This window comes from Macaca mulatta, chromosome 17 (genome assembly GCF_049350105.2).
Source record: "Macaca mulatta isolate MMU2019108-1 chromosome 17, T2T-MMU8v2.0, whole genome shotgun sequence".
Taxonomy (NCBI): domain Eukaryota; kingdom Metazoa; phylum Chordata; class Mammalia; order Primates; family Cercopithecidae; genus Macaca; species Macaca mulatta.
The window spans coordinates 12,979,749-13,003,047 of NC_133422.1; the positions used below are offsets into that span (position 1 = coordinate 12,979,749).

Consider the following 23,299-nt stretch of genomic DNA (forward strand, 5'->3'; position numbering starts at 1 on the left):
TAATTCCAAGAAGCTTTTATGGCGTAATCTTTGCTGAGGCAGTAGAGCATGTTTGAAATCTGGGCCCACGAGCAACAAATTCAGACAGGATCCTCTTGCCCTTTGCTGAGTGCAGAATAAACAGGTCTCTGGAGAGGCCCCGCAGAGGCTGAAGGTAACCGTACACACCCCTTTCTAGCCCTGTGGTCTGCTGAGAGAGCTCATGCCCTTCCCTGCCATCCCCCAGGAGCTCCTGGGGCTGGAGGATAATGAAGCTTTCTTCAGCCAGCAGCTTGCTCTCTCATTCACATGTAGGTCCCCTAACCAGCCTGGCTCAGCTCAAGCTCAGGTAAACGACCTATTCATCCCTGTGCCACCCACCATCTGTATGTGGAAGCCCTTGGCAAGGCGGGAGCCACCGTGCCAGCCCCGTGAAGGCTGCTTCAGTCTTCCAAAGCATCACCAGCAACGAGACCACTTCAAGGTGCTCTCCTGGTCACTGACACTTAAGTTCCCTGTAGTGAATTTCTCAGGACTCCACTTTCCCCTGCTCCCTCTACCCCTAACCTGCCGCCACTGACATTGCATGTGTGCTTGGCTGTTGCCCTACTGGGGGACTTACCTGTATATGTATTACTGTGTTTCTACTCACTTTGGAAGTTGGCGCTCCTTCACCTTTTAAACAGTGAACTCTCTGAAGCAGAGGACTTGCACCCACTTACTCAGTTGTTGCACATGGAACACAACCAAACAGGACCATTTAGAAACACGCTTAAAGAAGCAATGTGCTTCTCTGCACTTTGGGGATGAGATGGAAATGTTCCTACCCACTAGCGATCCTTAGCTCTGACCCCTGTACTGAGAGCTTCAGGGGGGGCCGCTATTAGTGGGGATGCACTTTAAGTATTATTCCAAGAACTGGAAACAGAAACCCTCCCACACTGAGCCCAGACATGGTGATGGACGGTGTATCTCAGCGGCATGGCCCCATCAAATCCCGTGTTCCAATGACTACACGAACCCATTTTGGTCAGTGATTATTTCTGGTACTCCTGTGGTTTATCCCGATATAACACGCAGAAACTACTATGATAACATGGTTTTACCTCTGCCAGTTATTCCATGTAAAAAGAGATTAAATGAGAGATTACCAAAAAACTTCCGAATTCACATACTTTTCTTCATAGTCTTTGAACAAATAGACTCAAGTTTTCTTTTTAACTTCTTTTTTTTTTTTTTTTTTTTTGAGACGGAGTCTCGCTCTGTGGCACAGGCTGGAGTGCAGTGGCGCGATCTCAGCTCACTGCAAACTCCGCCTCCTCCTGGGTTCACGCCATTCTCCTGCCTCAGCCTCCCACGTAGCTGGGACTACAGGCGCCCACAACCACGCTCGGCTAAATTTTTTGTATTTTTAGTAGAGACGGGGTTTCACCATGTTAGCCAGGATGGTCTCGATCTCCTGACCTCGTGATCTGCCCACCTCGGCCTCCCAAAGTGCTGGGATTACAGGCATGAGCTACCACTCTCAGCCTTTTTTTTAACTGTTTTAAACCTCAGCTCAAGAGCAAAGTTAAACCAGTTTGAATCTCCAGCTCTCCATGCAGTCAATTTTTGAATGAAAATGGTTGAAGCAGGCCTCCTAGGCCCCTTCTGATGCTCAGATTATTCTGTCAAAGAATTTTCAAATTCTGACCTCAAAGGTTACCTTATTTTCAACATTTTTCTAAATTTAAAGAGAAGGGAGAGTAGTAAAATTGGAAGCATGGTAACAAGTTGCTCAACTTGATTGTTCCAAGTATATCCTTGATTCTGTGTAAAGAACCTAAAAACGGAGGCCTTATGGTCAACATAATTAGTACATAATCTGTCAAGCAACCTTTGGATTCTTAAGAATTTTAATTTGATTATAAAAGTAATACTGGTCACTTATTTGCCATTTTTCATATTATTTATAAATAATATCATGCTGAACATCTTTGTTCGGAAAGCTTTGTCTACATTTTTATGAAACCATTTCGTTAGGATAATTTCCTAGGAGAATTATTGGATCAGAGGATCTTGACAAATGCTGCCAAACTGCCTTTCAAAAAGATGGTCAGATTTTCTTTTTAAAACACAACTAGTCACAAATATGCCAAGGCTCGCTCAGAATAGAGATAGTTGGATGACAGTTTTAATGTTTAGTTACCTAACTATGATTAGTAGGATTCAGATAGGACTAGTAGGTTAATAGTTAATCTGCTGGTGATTAGATGCAGGGTTTTGGGTTGTTGGAACCTCAGGTTCCCAGCTGAGAACAGTCTATATGCTGTTATGCCGTAAGGGACAATTTATTCCAGACACACAAATGGGTACCAGGGTTCTGTCCCAGAAAGTGTGTAATGACAGGACCCCACAAAGAAGTGATATGGAAAGACTGACTTCCTCATTCATTCAACAAACATTACTTGAACACCAACCAGACATGAGAAACTACAGCAAGCACCAGGGAGTCAAAGCAGCATGGCACCTGGCCTGTCTTTGAAGAGCCTAGGGAGGAAGGAACATGTGTAAATAAAGAAAGAAGTAGAACAAGATAAAGCCTTGATTAGAAGTTTGGAACCATGAATGAAGAAGGCTCTAGCTCTGTGGAGGACTGGTGGTGGGGAAGGTTTCAAAGGCAAGTGATATTTAAGGTAGCTTTGGAGGAGGAGGATGTTGGCAAGTGGTAGAGAAAATATTTAGTGGAGTGCAGGGACAGAACCGGGCAGAGTGTGGACGTGTGAAAACACGGGGTGTAATAGTGAAGTCATCTGGTGGGTGAGGCGGGAGGGACATGGGTGGCAAAATTCACTAGCTTCCTCTTTCTGGGAGGGACTCTGGGGGCTCCAAAGAAACACCTTTGAGGAAATCAAAAAAGATTAAGGGAGCCTTTGAATGATGGGCAGAACTTATTAAGAAAGGGAAGAAAGGAATATTCCAGGAACAAAGAAGTTGTCAAAGTTCAATTAGCGACTTTAAATGGCCTGAAAGTTTTCAAAGCATTTTCACGCGCATCATGTCATATGAACCTCCCAAACACCGCCTGCGGTAAGGCACACATTCTGATTCCCACGCTGCAGCAGAAGAGCACAGTTGAATGGCGTGGCTCCCAAGGCTGCCACGCTTCGAGATTCTAGGGGCTACCACGCACCTGTGTGCACAGAACAGGGTGTGTGGTGGCCCTTAGAATCTCTGCACTGGCAGCTGAGACTGCAGGTCTGGCTTCTGATGTCCCTTGCACTACACTAAGCTGAGATCATGTTCATCATGTAAAATGAAAAGGATTTAAAATGAAAACACATTAATCACTCCTATCTTTTAATATCTTACATGCTGCTATGCTATCACTTTTACTGGATTATTTTGAAAGATGAAGTGCATGTGTGTGTATATACATATGAAGATTAGCATATATTTATTTTTATGGTATATCTATGTATCTATAAAATGTGAGAAAATACTATGTACCTTAATCTGTACTATTATCCATTTTCTTTACATTAGGAAGTTTAAAAAATACATATATTCAATCATACTAAATCAAAGCAGCATCACACCAATTTTAGCCCGATTTTTAAAACTTCAACCTGTTTGAGGAAATGACCAGTCTTACACAATGCTGAGAATCTTGATGAGAAAATCAAATAACTATTCCACAAAGAGAAAACAATAGATGCAAATACCTTCAAGAGCAGCCTCCAAAAAACGAAAGTACTACTACATAAGATTATAGAATTTTGTTTTTAATTTTGTTTTAACTTTAAAAGGCTAAAGTTTTTAGCTTTTTCAGTGTAACGCAGAAGTTCTGTCTAAGAGAGTGGAGGCAATTTCATTAATGGCATACGTACCAAAAGCTAATAGTACAAGATGCATTATAAATGTCTTACTGACATTTGAAATATCTCTGGGAGACAAAAATGGCTATAATTATTCACTATATTTGTAAGCAGTGAAATGGATTTATCAAAAGGTTAATTATCTTCCTCAAGGTCACAAAATTAGGCAGCATAAGGGTAGTGTCTGAAATCCAAGGCTTCTGACTGTTACCTTGGTCTTTGAAATCAATTAAAAACGTCTCCAGAAGGTCTGACGTGGGTACTGTCAGAGGCTGGCAAAATTCTTTTACACGTTAGAAAAACAGGCCCGGATGCTACCTTGTCACATGTCAGCATGTGTCAGCACATGTGAGTTTAGCTCATGCAGAACATACTGGTTGGCATGGATGATGCCTTCACAGGCAGATATGAATCTACACATCAACAACAGTATGTCCCAGTATTGCACAAAGAGTAGCAGGCACACGTCTCTAAATGACTACATAGGTTGCACGGAGTGTACAAAGAACTCTGTCTACTGATATTTCCTTCCTCTCATTTTTCACATTCAGACTGTAGGAAACAGACTAAGCTAATGAAAAGACAGTACGACAAAACCTTCCACTTTCAGTTTCTGATTTCCCCAATAAGAAAAGACATAAATGTGGCATTTCTTATGAGACGCGTGGAAAGAACCCCGTAGAAACCATATGGTTGTCAGTAACGGCATAATCTCATTCAAAGGTGCTAAGAACACTAATGAGACCAGGATGTCAGGAAAAGCAGAAATAGATCAATATTTCTCTCCCATTTTTAGTTGTCCTCACCATTAGTCTCTGCACCAGCTCTATGTAAATGAAATCAATCAGCAAGGATTTCTGTAAAATGCATAAAACAGTTGTCCTCTAGGCTCTACCGGAAGATAAATGATTCCAGACGTTGGCCTGTGGCCATTTTCCCACACATGCTCCAGAGCTCTGACATCCATATTGGGCCATAACACTGAGTGGTTTCTACTTTGGCGAGTTTACAGCCAGCGCTTCCACTTCTGGTTTGGACTAGACAGCCTGCTAACGCAGATGCAAAATAAATCCCTTTCCGCCTGTGTAAATTGTAAGAGAACTGACTTTTTCCAATAAAGGAGCTCCTGTGAGCCCCCTGAGAACTTTCTGCTATCGCTCATAGAATCTGATTCTCAATCACTGCTTTAGATCCCCTTGGAATTAGACAAATCCTGGTCTAATAAAACATGCGACATATGACATCGAACGCAAACCACTTAGATGTAACATACAATTACGAACAGCCCAAGTCCAACTTTGAAAACGAAGCCGTTGGAAAATGTATAAAACATAAATAGCAGGATTGTTTCATATGGTAGCTTATGTTCTGAAAGAGGGGAACAGACTTTTTGAGAAAGATAAACTACAGAAGATCCAGAAGCAGCTTCCTTTAAAAATGATGTCAACACCAATAACATTATTTGGAAGGCTCGTAGGAAGTCCAGGTCATATTCATAGCTATTTAAGTAACGTAGCCCATGGAATTAAGCATCCTAATACAAAGTATTTACTGCCAACCTCGTCAATCTGAAGGGTGGGTCACTTTCTTAATAAACTGCCTTTGAGGAAAGATACAAATAATTTTGCCCATTGTTATAAATAGAGAGAGAAGGAAGGAAGGAAGGAAGGAAGGCCTTATCCATATCTGTAGTCTGAGATAAAACAATTCTCTCTGAGATTAAATAAACGTTAAATAAATCTAACTGTAACTTGCAAATGTTTCTAGAGTGAGTAGCCAAAATGACAGTCACTGCTTTTTAATTTTAAATCAAGTTCGTGTTAAGAGAATGTTGTAAATATCAAGTCCACTACAAAGAAAACTTTTTATATCAATGACAAAACTCACAATCTACATAGGAAGTAACTGTTGTCTTTCCCACCACCACGACCTCTTTTTCTATGGAACACAAACTTACTTTGTTTAAAATTGTCCTTAGGCTCTGCTGTACCTTTCAAACAAAACCCCTCTCTTCTTCAATTCATTTTCAGCTTTCTTGAAAACTGCTCCTCAGAAACTGACAGATGGTGCATCTGTCAGCGAATGTTTTCTCTTCGTTATCTCTGCCAGCTAATATTTCCTCTGAGCTTGGCTGTTGTCTGTGAGACTGGTCCACATCATTCTAGCCTGATCAATGGTGTGCCTGGTTTGAGGTTGGTTTTGGCCCCGCCTCCAGCTCTAAGAGAAAAAAATGAAAACTCACAGCTGGATTTCCTATAAATCCTCTTTTTAAAACTGGCTCTGCCGCTCTGGCACATACCAGAGGAAACGCTGCCAGTCTATCACAAACCAAGGGGGGTGCTCCTTCTCCTAGGCACCCCCACCGCTAGTGTCAGGTGCCTTCCTTATATAACACATCCCATTTTAAGTTAGCCTAAAACTTCACAGGAAGGGAGCAAGTGTTTTAAACCAAGCTTAGGTTTTTCCATGCCTAATAAGACTCGAAAGAAGATGCCTATGACTGAAACACACACACACACACACACACACACACACACACCCATGACCAAATAATTTTTAATCTGTTAAAATTGTGCAAACCAATTCCAAGGAGAAAACGGAAAAGGAGAAAATGCCAAAATAGGACATAACAAAATTAGCGCACATTTAATTTTGTAGCCTTAAAAAACTCAGGTCATCCTTCACATTTGGATGACATTACAGATGACATTACACCCTCAGCTGGCAACAGGATTTGCTGGTATTTACATTGCCAATGAACTTGGTGAATCAGGAGAATGCATGGGATGCATTTCAGGTTCCAGATGAGAGGCGATTGCTTCTCGGGGTTAACTGCTACCAAGTGGGGTTGAACAGGTGACTGTGGAACAATCAGTCTGCTCTGTAAGTGAGCATGACAAACAATGCACTGTAGACTTTCGTATTCTGCATGCTCAGTGGTAATCCCACCTTATCAGTGAGTGGACGCCACACGCTTACTATGAATAGAGAAAGTAAGTGTTCCTAAACTAAGGCTAAATATTGGAATACTGTACTAGGATTCAGAGTCAGAGGATCTGCATTCAAGTCTGTTTTATTTCTCGACAGTGTCCACGAACATGAAAAGCACAGAGTATGCTCTGGAGACCCCACAGATGACAGCAGATCAGATGAAGATGATAAAGAACTTTGTTGTTATTATGCAACATTCGCATTGTTCTTTTCAACAACAGAGAGAATATTAAATAAATATATATGTTTAATCTGGCAGAGGATGATACCAAACTACCACTGCCTGCGATAAGGACAGCCAAAGATAAAAGGATTCCAGGAATAAGGTGCAGAGTATACAGTGCATGCTGAGGATAACGGTCACTCAGATTTTAAATGTTTGAGCTCCACAGTGAGGGAGAATACAAAGGAAGCATAGGGCAGAGTGGGGCTGAGTAGTAAAAGTTTGAGACCTTAGTTCTCCTTCCACTCTCACTCAATAGAACCCTAGAATTGGCATCTGCCATTAGTCAGCGAGCTCCTTAAAGGCAAGAACACACACAATTGGTGTCTGTCAAATAAGAGAACGAATGAGACCTTGAACTAGATAAGAGGTACTCACTCTAAGAGATGGAATATAGAGTATTGTGAGAAGCCTGAGTTTGAAGTTGTAAAATCAGATACTTCAAGGTTGAGAGTGCCTGCGTGTCTCAACCTTGTAGGGATTTGTAGGGAGAGAGGCTTTCTGAGTCACTGAAAAGTAACATGAGAGATTTTGTTCAGGGTCCTCTGATTTCGTCCAGTTTTCTACACTCACCCCCCAATTCCACCCCTTTCCCACTTCCTCCATGAGAACGTCATTCGGTGACAATGAACTTGAGTCAAGAACCAGGATGTCTGTAAACATCCCTTTAATGAAAGCACATGGATTGTTAGGGTAAATTCTTCCCACATGGTGTTGCAAGTCCTTGCTTGCTGTAGCTGGTCAGAAGTCAGCTTTCCAATCCAGCAGGCCCTGCTTGATGCAGGCTGTGTGACAGGCATCTGTGACCTGCCTGCCCAGGAAACGCAGATGATATGGGCTGCTCCTGCTCCTGCCCTTCCTGCAACCTCACTGCCAATGAACTTGTGTGCTCTTGACTAAATATATTGGGAAATTCACTACTTTCATAATAGTTTCGTGTGTGTGATCTCTTCTCCCCAGGTTAAAGGATTATGCCAATTTTGGGTAAGAGAATTTGTCAACTGCAAAGATCTTATCTAATAAATCCTTTAAAAAAAAAAAAAAACCTCCTAAAATGTGCAAGACATTCTGTGCTAGCCACTTCAGAGGATGCATGCTGCCAGCTGTCTCTAAGCAGGTGGTCTGCAAGGGGACATGATATGAAATTATAACCAAAAGCAGGATATGAGGACGGGGGAAGTGGAAGGAGTCTAGGTTGTGGAGTGGGAGTGGGAGAATCTAGAAAACAGGACGGGCTGGTAGCATGAGGGTATACAGGCAGAGACGAGGGAGGACCCTGGAGAGAGAAGGACACTTCCAAGTAGGGAGTGAGCTCTGAGGCACCCAAAGAAACAGGAGGCAAGGCAAGCTCGGGGACTCAGGAGCCTTCTGGTGCTGCTGAAGCACAGGCAACACGTGGGGGAAATCAAGCAAATGAGTCACCAAAGATGCGGCGGAACCATATATGGGATGGCCTTGGATGCTGGGAGAGGGTACAGGGAGTTCATACCAGCTCAGGCAGCAATTGTGAACCCTTGGGGGTTTTAGAGCACAGGTGTAACACAATCTGAGCAGTGAGATCTAGAAACCGTGTTATGGATGGATTCTAAAGGGAAGTGTAGGCAGATGGCTCCACTCAGGAGGCTATGGCAATGATTTCAGCAAGAGGTCATGAAGGCTGAAGTAGGAGGACAGGGTTAAAAACAGGAAGAGTGCTAGAGGCAACTAGAAAAACATGCGAGTCGAGGGAGGTATGTCTTAGGAAATCCCATCTTGAGGAATTTTTCCTAGAGGTATTTGCAGACAGGTGTACACACATATTCAAGTTCTAATTTCAGCATTTGTCATTGTAAAAGACTGCAGATTACCTCAGTGCTCACCAATAGGGAACTGACAAATAAATTATGCTACAGCCACATAGTGAAATATTTTTGCAGCCATTTAAAATACATACACAGCTACAAGACAACTGTTGTAGCATGTTGGTGATAGGCACCAGATTGCTAGTGGTCAGGAAGTGTGTCTAGAAGAGAAGTTTTAGACGGGGATTCAATTTCTGGCAAAGGAAGGAAAATATTGGGGAGTGGAATGAGCATGGGTGGGGACCTCAGGACTTGTGTGGTACCCACATATTGGCACCTGCGTTCCCCAGGACCAGGACAACCTAGAGCTGTGCAATGTACAACCTACTCAAATGTATATGGTCTCTCTGGCCACAACCACTGACTCAAAGGCGCCAGAAATCGCCCTCATCCACCCTTGATCAATTTCATAATCAAAAGCCCAGAACCTGTGTGCCTGAGCCTGTCAGCATTGGAAAGGAACAAACAGCAGCACTACCCTTATTGGGGACCTAAAAATGCCTTTAAGAATTATAGCAGATGGCAAAGCAAAAAGCATGATGTCTGAATCTTCTCTCTCTCTCTCTCTCTTTTTTCCCCCAAATTCCAGGGCCTAAGAAGCCAATTAACCATTCCAAGCAATATCTAGGTGTAAGTGCAGTACAAGTTCATAAACTGAGCACAGCAACAATCATTAGGACAGATCTGCTGGTCCTCAGTCATGCCATCCTTAAGTGAGGGACCGATATTTCAATCATCATTCCCTTTCTTTTCAATGACAGGACATCTTAAATGACCATATACAAGAGGCGGAGTCCAAGACCAACCGTAGTGGCTCATGCCTGTACTCCCAGCACTTTGGGAGGCCAAGGTGGGAGGATCACTTGAGCCCAGGAGTTCAAGACCAGCCTAGGCAACACAGAGACACCCTGTCTCTACAAAAAGGAAATTAAAAATTAGCCAGGCGGGGCGGCATGCACCTGGAGTTTTAGCTATTGGGGAGGCTGAGGTGGGAGGATCACTTGAGCCTAGGAGGTGGAGGCTGTAGTGAGCTGTGATCATGCCACTGCGCTCCAGCCCAGTGATAGAGCAAGATCCTGTTAAAAAAACAAAAAACAAAAAACAAAAACAAAAAGAACACAGAGTCCAGCTTCATGCACAGAGTGGGTGGGCAGCTTCAACAGCAAACGCCCACAGTGTTCTTTGAAGGGGCAAAGTAGGAAGGATCCTAGAGGCAATGAATATGGCTCCTTGGGGAGTTTGCTTTCTTTTTTGCAAAGAGCCAGGTCTGACTATGAAACATCAGCTCTGCAGAGACGAGAGCACACTGAGCACACTGAGGAAGCAGAACCTACTGCACATCAAGGGAGGAGCCCTTACAAAGTAACAGGTGCAGGCAATTTGCAAATTCCCGCAAGAGTAAATGAAGAACACAGTATTTCACAGCCAGTGAGGGCAGTATGACTTCATGGGTAACAGTGGGCTCCCTTTAGAGTCCAATAAAAAAACTGCACTTAATGTCCCAAATGCCTGAATTCTAATCTTGGCTCTGATGGTACAAGCTGTGTGAATGTGAACAAGTTGCTTGCAGTCTCTCATTGTTGAATAGGTAATAAGGGTACACATCTTAGGATTGTTGTACAGATTTAGTGCATGAATGTACGTAAAATGCTTGCCACAGAGCTTAGCATAAGCATTCAATACATGCTATCATTCCTTAGTTAGAATGGAATAAAATACAGGTGATTTAAAATATAGGTGATTATGACTACACTTAAAAGATTGACTTTGATTAACCACAAATCAAGAAATTGAGAATTCTCTGTAAGAACTGCTAATTGTATTAATGCCTGCAATTTGAAATACTTGAGCAAATAGGGTGCGATATCGTGTGCATTATTTAACACTTAGGTTAAACTATCCCGCAGATGCTGCTAGCATCTAATCAACCATTCAAAATCTGGGAGACCAACAGTGTACCTGGCATTCTAAAGAGGGCACCTCCACATCAGAATCGGCCGTTTCAGGCCCTGTTGTTACCATTTCTCCACCAACAACCTCCAGTTAGCATTTGGAATGTCAGAAATGGGTTTCAATTGGTGGGAATTGTGACCGTTGACTAGTGTGCTTGGTGGAATTAAGGTATTTGAGAAATATGGACTGGCTAAAAGTATTTCAGTGTAAAAATCCAGGAAAACCTTTACCTGTTTCTCTGGTGATAACGCCCTAGTCTAAATCCCTAAGTGACCCCACGTCCAGCCATGAGCTCTGGAGGGCTCTGTTTGCCCCATGCTGCCTGCAGGGCAACAGAATCTACCCTTCCAATCCTGATGTTTGCCTCAAGCCTCAGGTGAACCTTTCAAGTAAGATACGACTGTGGTTGAAGCATCTGAAAGGAAAGTGAAGAGCTAAGGCTTCCTCAAGTCTGTGCGCACACACACACACACACACACACACACACACACACACACACCTCTCTATCCATGGGTTCCAAATCTATAGATTCAACTGTGAATTGAAAATATGTATTTTAATATGTTTGCTTGTTAAACGACATTTGGAGATCAGACGGAATTTGAGCCTATATTTGGTAATCAATATGATTTTATTGTGAGGTTTTGCTTATCTTCTTTTGCCTTACAACTTTTTCTTTAGCTACCATTATTTGCCAAAAAGAAACTAAGAGTAGTGCATGGCTAATTTGATCCCTTTAGTTCACTAATAAAGACAATATGGGGCATGGAACCCAGAGGACATTTAAGAAAATCAGTTAAGAGTTCCAAAGTTTGTTTACGCAGAACGAGTATGTTTCTTTTGGTCATATATTTTGGTTTAGATCTTGGATACTAAGAAATTCACCAATTTCTTGACATAAAGGAATGAGAAAATAAAAACCCATTGGAAATGTACTATACATTATTTGCATTATGCTATGAATATCATTATAAATATGAAAATATAGTTATTGTATAGAACAGGATCATTCGTTTTTAGTAAATTACTTTTATATTCACAGAGTGAAATCAAGTGAAATCAAAGAATATCTAACACACTCTAGTAGCTAATAAAAAAACTTTAATATATTATTTTAAAAAATATTTTAAAATAAAATATATAAAACATGAAAGATATTAAAATAAAATTATTTAAAATATCTTCTTAAAGTATTTTAATGATATCAAATAATGCTCATTGAAAATATTTAAACAATGCAGAAGCATAGCCTCAAAAAGTAAAACCCCGTTTTTATTCCCAACTTCTAATTTCACTTGCCCCCTTGGAAGTAGTCACTATTAACAATTTGGTGTGTATCCTTCCAAACTTGTTATGCATATATAACACACTTGTTATATATGTGGGTTTTGATATCTGTGATATCAGACACCAAGGGGGATTGGTTTCAGGATCCCCACAGATATCAAAATCCACAGATTCTCAAGTCCCTGATACAAAGTGGGATAGTACTTGCATTTAACCTACATACATCCTCCTGTATACCTTAAATCATCACTAAATTACTTATAATACCTAGCACAACATGTAAATGCTATGTACCCAGTTGTTCTACTGTGTATTGTTGAGGGAATAATGACAAGGAAAAAAGTCTGTACGTGTTCAATATAGATACAATTTTTAAAATACGTATTTTCAATTCACGGTTGAATCTACAGATTTGGAACCCATGGACAGAGAGAGCTGACTCTGTGTGTGTGTGTGTGTGTGTGTATGTATGCCACATATTCATACACATATCTTATGTATGTAAAATATACACATATGTCTATATATACTTGTACATATATATCCATGTTATATACCCATAAGAATTGTTTTTCACTGAAACAGAATCATAATATATGTATTATTCTCAGACTTACTCTGTTCATTGAACAATATGTCTTGGAGATTTTCAAATAAACAAAAAAGAGAGGTAACAACAGATTAGCTCAGTGGAACCCCAGTGACTACTGTAGTCAAAAGTGTGGTTTCAGGGGACCAGACCAAGGAACCAGCACCACTCCAGAATAGTGTCAGAAGCATGCCTTTTTGGGTGGCTGTCCCCCTGTCCCCCTGAAACTCACAGATTTGTCCCTCTGTACCTCTCTAGTAGCTTTACATCCCAAGCAGTGTGGTAGAAAAGATGGGTGAGTGAACCCACACTAACTCATAAATGAAAACATTTATTAAGTAGAATTTAAGTCTCTTACTTCATGACCAACTGTTCTTTAGCATGTGCACAGATATCTAGAGCATGCCTGCCTTGTTTTCTACTCCCATTTTGAGCAGAAAATAAAGCCACTTTCTACTGTTGAATTATTCTTATTTACAGCAATAGAAATGTCAACCTTTCAGATTTGGACACTGAGTCGCTTGGGCACACGGGCACCTAGAGCCTACACGAGCAGCAACATGTATTAATCCTCAGGGGTCCTGCAGGCAGGTGCAGGCAGATGCAGATGTGCATGAGGAGGGCTCCGGGACTTTCCATTCTCTAGGGTCATGGAGCCTATTTCCAAGTCGCAACTTGCAGTTCTTAGGTTCTCAGGCTACTACATATGCCTCCAACTCAATTTCACTTGCAAGCCTTTCAGGTAATGTGGAGAACCAAACAAACTCATGTTTATAGTGTGTTTGAAAAACAATCTCTTCACAAATCTTTTTCCAGAATTTTACATTCCTAAACAGGTATGACAATCTGTCCTCTAATTTCTGCTATTATTAAACTGCCTTTCTTTTTCTGAGAAAAAAGTTACCTTTCCTTATAAAATGACACATTTTCACCTTTTTGTTTGCAAGTGTTGATTAAAAAGGAAAGTTTTGTCAAATTATCATGTGTTTAGATCAAGGCAATGTGCTTGCTAGTTGAGTTACTGACTCTGATTTTTTGAACTCCCTTTATCCAAAAAGATTCCATAAGAAGAATCAGACAGCACATCTGTGACATGAGGGCTCTGACAATGAACTGTAAGAGTAATGCCAGCTGGGTACATAAAATTCCAATGCTCAGAATTTCATTCCCCATCAGGTACAGTTTGAAAATGTCAGCAATGCCTTATCTCTGTGGACATTTCACTGCACATCCAGGATTCCTATTTCAATATTTGTAAAATTCTAAGAGTTATACACTCTGGCTTATATTACCCAAAAGGAGAGGGAGAGAAAGGGGTGGGAAAAATATATCTTGTAGGGAAAGAGTCAACCATACATTGGGGAGTCGTACTGAAAACAGAGAAAACAAAATCATGTGGTACAAAATTAACTATGTTCACAAGAGAGGCTCAGAAGGACATAAGGGATAAATAATATCTCCATCACATCAGCATCTTTCCTACAAGTCTGATGTTCCAGAGAGTCTGCTCTTTGTTTCTGTTGCCAAGGAATGGCACCTACTCTGGCTCTCTCGAGGTAGAGAAAGTATGTGAAGTTCTGGCATTCAACAGCCGCAGACCAGGGAAAGTCAACAGTGAGGCAGAAAGCATAAACTACCTGCTGGGGCAAGCCAATTTCATGCATTGTGCTCATGGCAAGACGACAAGATTGGATTTGCCTCTTGCAACTGGCACTGCTGTTCTTCGGGATTGATTACCCTAATTCTGTGCTTATCTTGTTCTTTCACCCCAACTGTCTACTAACCCTTGACCTGTATATCAAACCCTATACTTTAAATTTTCAATGGTGGTATCTTTAATCCTGGGCAGAGAAATCCAGAAATCCTTGGTATAATGCTTAGCACAGGGCCTGCTTTAATTAAGATGTTAATGGGCATCAAAAAGGAAGCTGCAGTTTGGTAAGCACAAAGCCCCAGGTCACGTGGCAAGCCAGGCTGATCGCTTTCTAAGCTGGATTTCTTACACTGTTTTGAAGATTACTTCACCTCCCCCGGCCTCACCCAAATCGTATATACACCAGAGTTTTCACTTTCATTCGGGGTTAGCACCACAAACGCCTGTGCGATGAAATATTTTAAAAATCTAGCATCTCTTTTAAAGTTCACTTTGGAATTTAAGGAGAAAGCAGACTTAAAGAGGATTCTGAAAGTGTAATGAACGTCATCTTTTTAAACCTCACAAACAAAAAGCACATTCTTCATTTTTTGGTTTTATATCCGACTGCTTTCTAACAATAACTTTAATTGATTGGGTTGAAATAACCTTAAAAACCAAACTTGAAGGCATACTTATCTAAAAGGTCTAGGAATCCTAAGCTCCTGAGACAGACTTCTCATCTTGCTGCAACGCGTGGGTGGCCGCAACATTCCTGGCAGCTATAAGGCATTTGCTAACGTATTTGACTTTTAAAGTTGTTAATCACACTTATCAACACAGCCAAGCAGCACTGGCCACAAAAGATTAGTTGCTCTACCATAATGCTCCCAGTAATCCAAAGGCAGGAACATCCGCGCCGAGTGATAAGTGCATCTGCCAGCTCCACAGCCCTTCAGTGACTTCAGAACTTATTAAAGACCTTAGCTTTTACTAAATCCCAGATTTTCTTTTCCATCATCTTACACACTCACACACACACAGATACACACACACGTGCACATACATACACACGCACACACACACACATTCCCTGTAATGGTAGCTAAAACCAAATATTCCCAGTGCTGTGCAGTGTAGGAGTTTTTAAAACAACCAGGATGTGCTTCAAAACACCCAAGACATTCTGAGTTTCAAGGGCGCCATCACTGACAAGAGATTCAGATGCTACTGATCTCCTTTCACAGGTGCTCCTACAAAAAAAATGTGTACAAACAGCAGGAAAGGATTTGGTTTCCAGGGAAACAGAACCTTGTTTAAGTCCTTTGGAAGCATTAGGTTCTACTCTCGTTTTTCCCCTCAGACACACAGACTGTTGCTCCTTGCAAAAGAATTTATTTAGAGAACAAGAAAATGCTTTGCCTAGCTTAGAGGTAAGTGCATCAGAAAATTCAGGAATAGAATAAGTATTGGAGCGGGGGGGATGGGCACCTCTCACTGAGCCTGCTAGTCTCTGACTGGTGGGATCTTGCTTTCACGTAAGGATTCTTCCTTAAAAGACCTGAGGTTTCATCTGCAGACATGTTTCTGCCTTGTTGGAGTCATGCTGAAGTCCCCATGCTTACAGCTTGGGCTCTGCTCTGCCCAGCTGGTCTTAACCCCACAAGGCTAACAAGTGCTTTACTTCTACAAAACAAAGCAAAAACAGTGAAGATCTATCTCCTACTTCAACCTCTGGCAACTCTCCAAACAGCATCCCCTCATAACCTATAAGCATTCTTTCACTTTGTAATATAGCAAATGACTTATTTTTTACACTAAAAACGTTTTTACTCTGTTCTTTTGATTATGATGTAGTTCAGAGTTTGGATCCAGGACGCTTGGACATAATAATGCTCATCATATTTAAGGTCACTTCTATCACCTGGAGATGTGGCTGCCTCATGGCTTAAATGTGATTTAAGTTACTGGAGTGGGGACTAGAACAAGCAGAGAAATCTCATTTTCTAGGTATCTTAAAAGGAAGGCAGAGTATCATTTCCCTAAAGTATTTGAGTACAGGCCATTCTAAAACCATAGCTAGAACAGGAAGTTTTTGTGATAAAAAATATGGTTGGTATCAGAGTGGAAGAAAATCTTCAAAATCTATACATCTGACAAAGGGCTAATATCCAGAATCTACAACAAACTCAAACAAATTAGCAAGAAAAAATAAACAATCCCACCAAAAAGTGGGCTATAGACATGAATAGACAATTCTCAAAAGAAGATATACAAATGGCCAACAAAGATATAAAAAGTGCTCAACATCACTAATGATCGGGGAATGCAAATCAAAACCACAACGTGATTCCACCTTACTCTTGCAAGAATAGCCAAATTAAAAAAAAAAAAAAGATGTTGGAGTGGATGCGATGAAAAGGGAATACTTCTACACTACCGGTGGGAATGTAAACTAGTACAACCACTATGGAAAACAGTGTGGAGAGTCCCTAAAGAACTAAAGTAGAACTACCATTTGATCCAGCTATCCCACTACTGGGTATCTACCCAGAGGAAAAGAAGTCATTATATGAAAAAAATACTTGCATGCATGTTTATAGCAGCATAATTCACAATTGCAAAAATGTGGAATCAGCCCAAATGCCCATCAATCAATGAGTGGATAAACTGCGATATATATATATAATATACTCATCCATAAAAGGAATGAATTAATGGCATTCACAGCAACCTGGGTGGTACTGGAGACTATTATTCTAAGTGAATAACTCAGGAACGGAAAACCAAACATCATATATTCTTACTTATAAGTGGGAGCTAAGCTATGAGGATGCAAAGGCATAAGAATGACACAATGGACTTTGGGGACTCAGGGGAAAAGGGTGGGAAGGAGGCGAGGAATGAAAGACTGCAAATTGGGTTTAGTGTATACTGCTAGGTGATGGGTGCACCAAAATCTGACAAACCACCACTAAAGAACTTACTCATGTAACCAAACACTGCCTGTTCTCCAAAAACCTACGGCAATAAAAAATTTAAATAAATATATGGTTGGTAGTATTTGACCATATGTATAGGAGAGGCACCTGACCACCATAACTGAAGCATGCCCCGAGAATGACCCTATGGTCTAAGAAGAATGTGTGTTTGGAGTCCCAAGCTAAGGAATTTGAGAGTGGCCAACCTGGAGTTGCACTACTTATCCATGAGGGTCATTCAAATTCCTGGCCCATCCCTTGGAACACAGGCCATACAGGAAATCAAGGCCCTTGGTTGTGGGTTAAATGGAGGTTGCTAGGTGGAGGGTGCTAAGTAAAAATGCTATATAAACTGCATGCTTTTTATAAACAGTAGTGGTCTTCCTGTGTAGTCTGCTATCACTGGACTGCCCCAGATGTAAGTCCCCCCAATAAACCCTACGTCTCATTGGCTGGCTCCAGGTCTCTTCTTTGGCCTCTGGACATGGTACTATCCCTACTGGAGTCAACAGGGGTCTGGCATGACACCATACGACACCTATCAAAGCCCACAAGACATGAAATTTGAAAGACACTTCTACTCTTTCAGCTTATTGTTTTTGATGGCATGTGCCACCTAAGTACTGACATGTCACTTGGGGAGGAGTGAGGAGGCTGCCCCACCCTTGTGACTCCATGGTGTGAGCACTTCCTGCCTCCTGCCTCTCACCTCCACTGCTTGGCCTCTTCAAAACCCTCTCTATCAAACCTGCTCCTATCAAATATGCCTCTTGTCAGGCTGAGCGATGTCAGACTGAGAACATTTATTTTATGGGCAAGAAGCCAGAGTGGCTGCCGCGATGTATGACTGCACGTGTGGTGCAAGCACATAGAGGAAGGGGGCCTCAGATCCTCTCAGGTCAAGGAGGACCGTGCGGCCTGGCCTTCTCCACTTAGTGCTGCATGAACTCACTGGGCTGGCATCAGAAAGTCCCTCCAAAACAAGAAGATTCCAGATAAAACCTCCAAGAGAGCGAGGGAGGAGAGTGATGCCCCTCCCGGGAAGAATGCACCAAGCTGAAATAAACACCTGCATGAGAAATATTGTAAAAGTTAAGCTTAAATTTGTTTTTAAATGCAGCTTTACTGAAAAAATTACAAGCCCAGGGTCTCTGCCGGGGCAAGGATAAACAAAGCATGGTTCTTTCCAACAGGAAGCCCTCTGTCTAGCAGGACAGGGAAATCAGGCAAGTGATTTATTTTAAAAGAGAAAGACAAGGGAAATTAATATTTACTGAGTGTCTACTTAATGGCAAAGCTTGGAGCAGACTATATTGCACACACACACACACACACATTCACACACATCTCATTTTATTCCACTTTACAGAGGAGGAAACTAAAGCTCATAGATTTCAGTGGTGTCAAAAGCTACACAGAAGTAGCCAACTTTGTACTGTATGGCAGACATACCTGACAGCAACAGCTTAACTGGACCAACACCCTGAGAGTTACCCTATGGTCTAAGAGGAATGTGTGTTCAGAGTTCCAAGCTAAGGAATCCAGGAGTGGCCAACCAGAGATTCATTCTTTATCTATGAGGAACATCTGAGCCCATGGCCTGTCCCATGGAATGTGGGCTGTCCTGGGGAGTCAGGCCCTTTGTTTCGGGTTAAGTGAAGGTTTCCAGGTGAAGGATAAGTGAAAATGCTACATACACTGCATGTTTTCCGAAGACGGTCTCAGTTCTCCTGTCCAGCCTGCCACCACTGGAGCGCTCTGTATGTAAGTTCCCCTCAATAAACCCTATGTCTCATTTGCTGTCTCTCCTTCAGCCTCTTGAACCTGGTGCCATCTCTACAGAAGTGAATAGGGGTCTGGTACGACAGTATTCAAATCTAGTTCTCACTCCAAAGCATGTAATTCCAAAGCCCACACTATTCCTACATCATAATGCCTATTTCACTTCATTTGTCTGACTCATAGGAACCCGTTCAACCTCTTTGTTAAATAAAACATTATAAGAAATGCTGCCATACCTTAACACAGCAAGAGTACTATATAAATTCAACATGGCATTATTGTAACATATCTTTCATTCAGTTGTCTGTGAAGAACAGAGAGTAGTTTATATATTCGTGAAACTCAGCATTAAGATTTTGATATTAAAAAGACAGGGAAGGACACCTTGTGATAAATAGGAATTAGGTCACACCATTCTACGCTTGGTTATGCTGAACAACATGTCGCTGAAAAAAACCGAGAATACCTGTAATATTATTTCTTCTAAAGGAGAACCTACAGCTAAACCTAGAACTTGGATGACTCTACAAATAAGGGCCCTGGAAATCTACAGGGTATCTTCTCTTATTAATTTTAAAAATGTAACAATCGTGTTTACTATATCTATTGTGAAATACAATTACAGAGTACTATGTAAGATGCTAAGGGGTGGATAAATCTCAGAATAAATAAATAAAAGTAACTTTCCAAGGAGTGAGGGAGATGGTCACCATGCAGTATGCCACAGTTCCAGGGCATGACTGCAGAGTAGGGAAAAGTACTGCAAACACACCAGCCTTTCTTTGATGTGTGTCCCTTTCTTCCCTTTGAGTTGGGTTCCTGCTGATCCTGAGGGAACCCCTCTTCCTGCTCCTCTGCTTGGCCATCTCAACTCCTCCTTAGAGTTCCAGCTGACTCTCATCCTGCTCCCCAATGCAGGACATGATCTGTGGATCCCAGTGCAAAATGAAACAAGTATAAAAATAGGTCAGGTGCAGTGGCTCACACCTGTTATCTAACACTTTGGGATGCAGAGGCAGGAGGATCACTTGACGCCAGGAGTTTGAGTCCAGCACGGACAACATAGCAAGACCCCTGGGCATGGTGGTGCATGCCTGTAGTCCTAGCTACTTGGGAGGCTGAGGCAGGAGGATCTTGAGCTCAGGAGTTTGAGGTTGCAGTGAGCTATGATCATGCCACTGTACTCCACCATGGGTGACAAAACAAGATCCTGTCTCTAAAAACAAACAAACAAACAAAAAAAAAAAAAAAAAAGAAAGAAGAAAAGAGAAGAAAAGTATACAAATAGACAACTGCAGTTTCCAGACTGAAATGCTGATGGGCAGAGGAACTGCTTTTCCATGAGATTCCCAAAGCACCTTATGAACAAGTTACAATCAGATGCCACTTCCTGCTTTAATTTTTTTCTTCCAAAGCACATTTCACCTTCACACTGGTTGCTCACTTTTTGGCTTTAATGCCTGTCTTTTCCCGGATTAAAAACTTGATGAGGCAGGGATGTTTTTCTGTTTTGAACATTGATATATCTTCAGTGGCTAGAACACTGCTGACACATAACAGGCATTCAAATGTAAAACACCTGAATCATACAACTGGCGAACACACGTGAAAACTAGCCGATACAGCAAACTGAATGGCTAGCAAACGTTACAAAATAATAAGTGAACGAATTTCCTCAGGGTCATGAAACACATTTATCTGAAATTCATGGAATAAAACTCTAATTATTTATTATTTTAGATTTTAGAGAATGAGTATCAGCTGGTTGTAGACAATGAATATTAGCTATAAGGGTAAAGATGATCCCTTATAAAAATGACTGCATTTAGGCCAGGCATGGTGGCTCACGCCTATAATCCCAGCACTTTGGGAGGCCAAGGCAGGCGAATCACGAGGTCAGGAGTTCGAGACCAGCCCAGCCAACACAGTGAAACCTCGTCTCTACTAAAAATACAAAAAATTAGCCGGGTGTGGTGGTGGGCGCCTGTAGTCCCAGCTACTTGGGAGGCTGAGGCAGAAGAATTGCTTGAACCCAGGAGGTGGAGGTTACAGTGAGTCGAGATTGTGTCACTGCACTCCAGCCTGGGCGACAGAGCAAGATTCCATCTCAACAAATAATAATAATAATATTAATAATAAATAAGGCTGCATTTAATATTTTTTATCTCTAGAAAACAGATGACTGAAAGTCATCCAGGTTCTGATTCTAATGGATTACACTATGTCATTAATTGTTCCTACAATTAAGAACAACAAAAGAATAGCTTCATATGAACAGAAAATGTTCGCCCTCTATGAAATGAATGAAGGGATACAAAGTTATAGAGAACTGCAAGAACAGAGGAGAGATTTATTGAAATCCTTGGAGCAGTTAGAGGAGTTCACAATAGTCGTCACATTCATTACAATAGTTAACTTTCCCCCATATCCATATAGATAAGCCCTGGAAGAGTATTCAATAGTAGATGGACTACTGAAATGAAAACACTTGTCATCAACTCAAAAAAAAATTGTGCTGAAATAAACGTAACAAAAATTTTACCAAGTTAACAATTTTTAAGTGTACATTTCAGTAGCATTAAGTATATTCACTTCCTTATGCAACCAATCTCCAGAACTTTTTCATCTTGCAAAACTGAAACTCTGTATCCACTGAACAACTCCCCTTTCCCCATTCCTCAGCCCCTGGCAACCACTGTTGGACTTTGTGTCTCTATGAGTTTGACTTCTCTAGGTGCCTCATGTGTTTGTCCATTTGTGATTGGCTTATTTCACTTAGTATAATGTCCTCAAGGTTCACTCATGTTGTAGCACGGTAAACATTTCCTTGCTTTTTAAGGCAGACTGATATCATCACAAACTTTAGCAACGTATGCGAACTGGACACTGACAGCAGCACAAAGGCGTCTGTCTCTCATTAACACACATCCCCCTCTTCCCTCTGAGTTGGGTTCCTACTGATCATCTGAGTGGATCCCTCCTCCTGTTCCTCTGTTCGGCCAACTCAGCAACCCCTTGGGTCTCCAGCTCACTCTCATCTCATTCCTCTCTGCAGGACTGGCTATAAAACTTGTGGATCCCAGTGCAAAATGAAAACACAGGCCTCCTGCCAAAAAATTATTGATAACTTCTGTCTCAAAGAGATATTTGTACACTCGCATTCATAGCAGCATTATTCATAACACCCAAAAGGTAGAAGCAACCCAAGTACCCATCAGATGCATGGATTAAAAAATGTGGTATACATATACAATGAAATACGATTCAGCTTTAAGAAACAAAGGCATGGCTGGGCACGGTGGCTCACGCCTGTAATCCCAACACTTTGGGAGGCCAAGACAGGCGGATCACGAGGTCAGGAGATTGAGATCACCCTGGCTAACACGGTGAAACCCTGTCTCTACTAAAAATACAAAAAATTAGCTGAGCGTGGTGGCAGGTGCCTGTAGTCCCAGCTACTCGGGAGGCTGAGGCAGGAGAACGGCATGAACCTGGGAGGTGGGGCTTGCAGCGAGCCGAGATCATGCCACTGCACTCCAGCCTGGGTGACAGGGTGAGACTCCGTCTCAAAAAAAAAGAAAGAAAAAGAAAAAAAAAAAAAAGAAAGCAAGGGCATTAGGCTGGGCACGGTGGCTCCTGCCTGTAATCCCAGCACTTTGGGAGGCCGAGGCAGGCAGATCACAAGGTCAAGAGATCGAGACCATCCTGGCCAACATGGTGAAACCTGGTCTATACTAAAATTACAAATATAAGGTGGGCATGATGATGAACACCTGTAGTCCTAGCTACTCAGGAGGCTTAGGTGGGAGAATCACCTGAACCCAGGAGGCAGAGGTTGCAGTGAGCCAAGATTGCACCACTGCACTCCAGCCTGGCGACAGAGCAAGACTCCATCTCAAAAAACAAAAAACGAAAAACAAACAAAAAAAGCAAGGGAATTCTGACCTATGCTACGAGTGAAGCTTGAGGACATTAGGCTAAGTGAAAAAAAGCCAGTCACAAAAAGACACACACTGTATGAGGTACCTAGGGAAGTCAAACTCATTGAAACAGAAAGTCAGATGGTGGATGCCAGGGGCTGGGGAATGGAGATTGGAGAGTTGTTGTTTGATGGGCACAGAGTTTCAGTTTTTCAAGATGAAAAAAGTTCTGGAGATTGATTGCAAAAAATGTGAATAGATTT

General features: G+C 41.7%; 1 protein-coding gene and 1 non-coding gene across 10 annotated transcripts in view; one reads left to right on the forward strand and one right to left on the reverse strand.

The window, feature by feature from the left end:
* STARD13 (StAR related lipid transfer domain containing 13) overlaps window positions 1–23,299 on the reverse strand; it is a 558,426-nt gene that overhangs the window by 100,742 nt on the left and 434,385 nt on the right. For 2 of the 9 annotated variants that reach the window (XM_077973673.1, XM_015120867.3), the window contains exon 1: window positions 5,794–5,999. The gene's annotated coding sequence lies outside the window, so the exon portion shown is untranslated. 9 annotated transcript variants of the gene reach the window in all.
* On the forward strand, window positions 3,127–3,196 carry MIR7171 (microRNA mir-7171). The gene has a single exon (NR_128346.1). It is a non-coding gene; the product is annotated as a microRNA mir-7171 (primary transcript).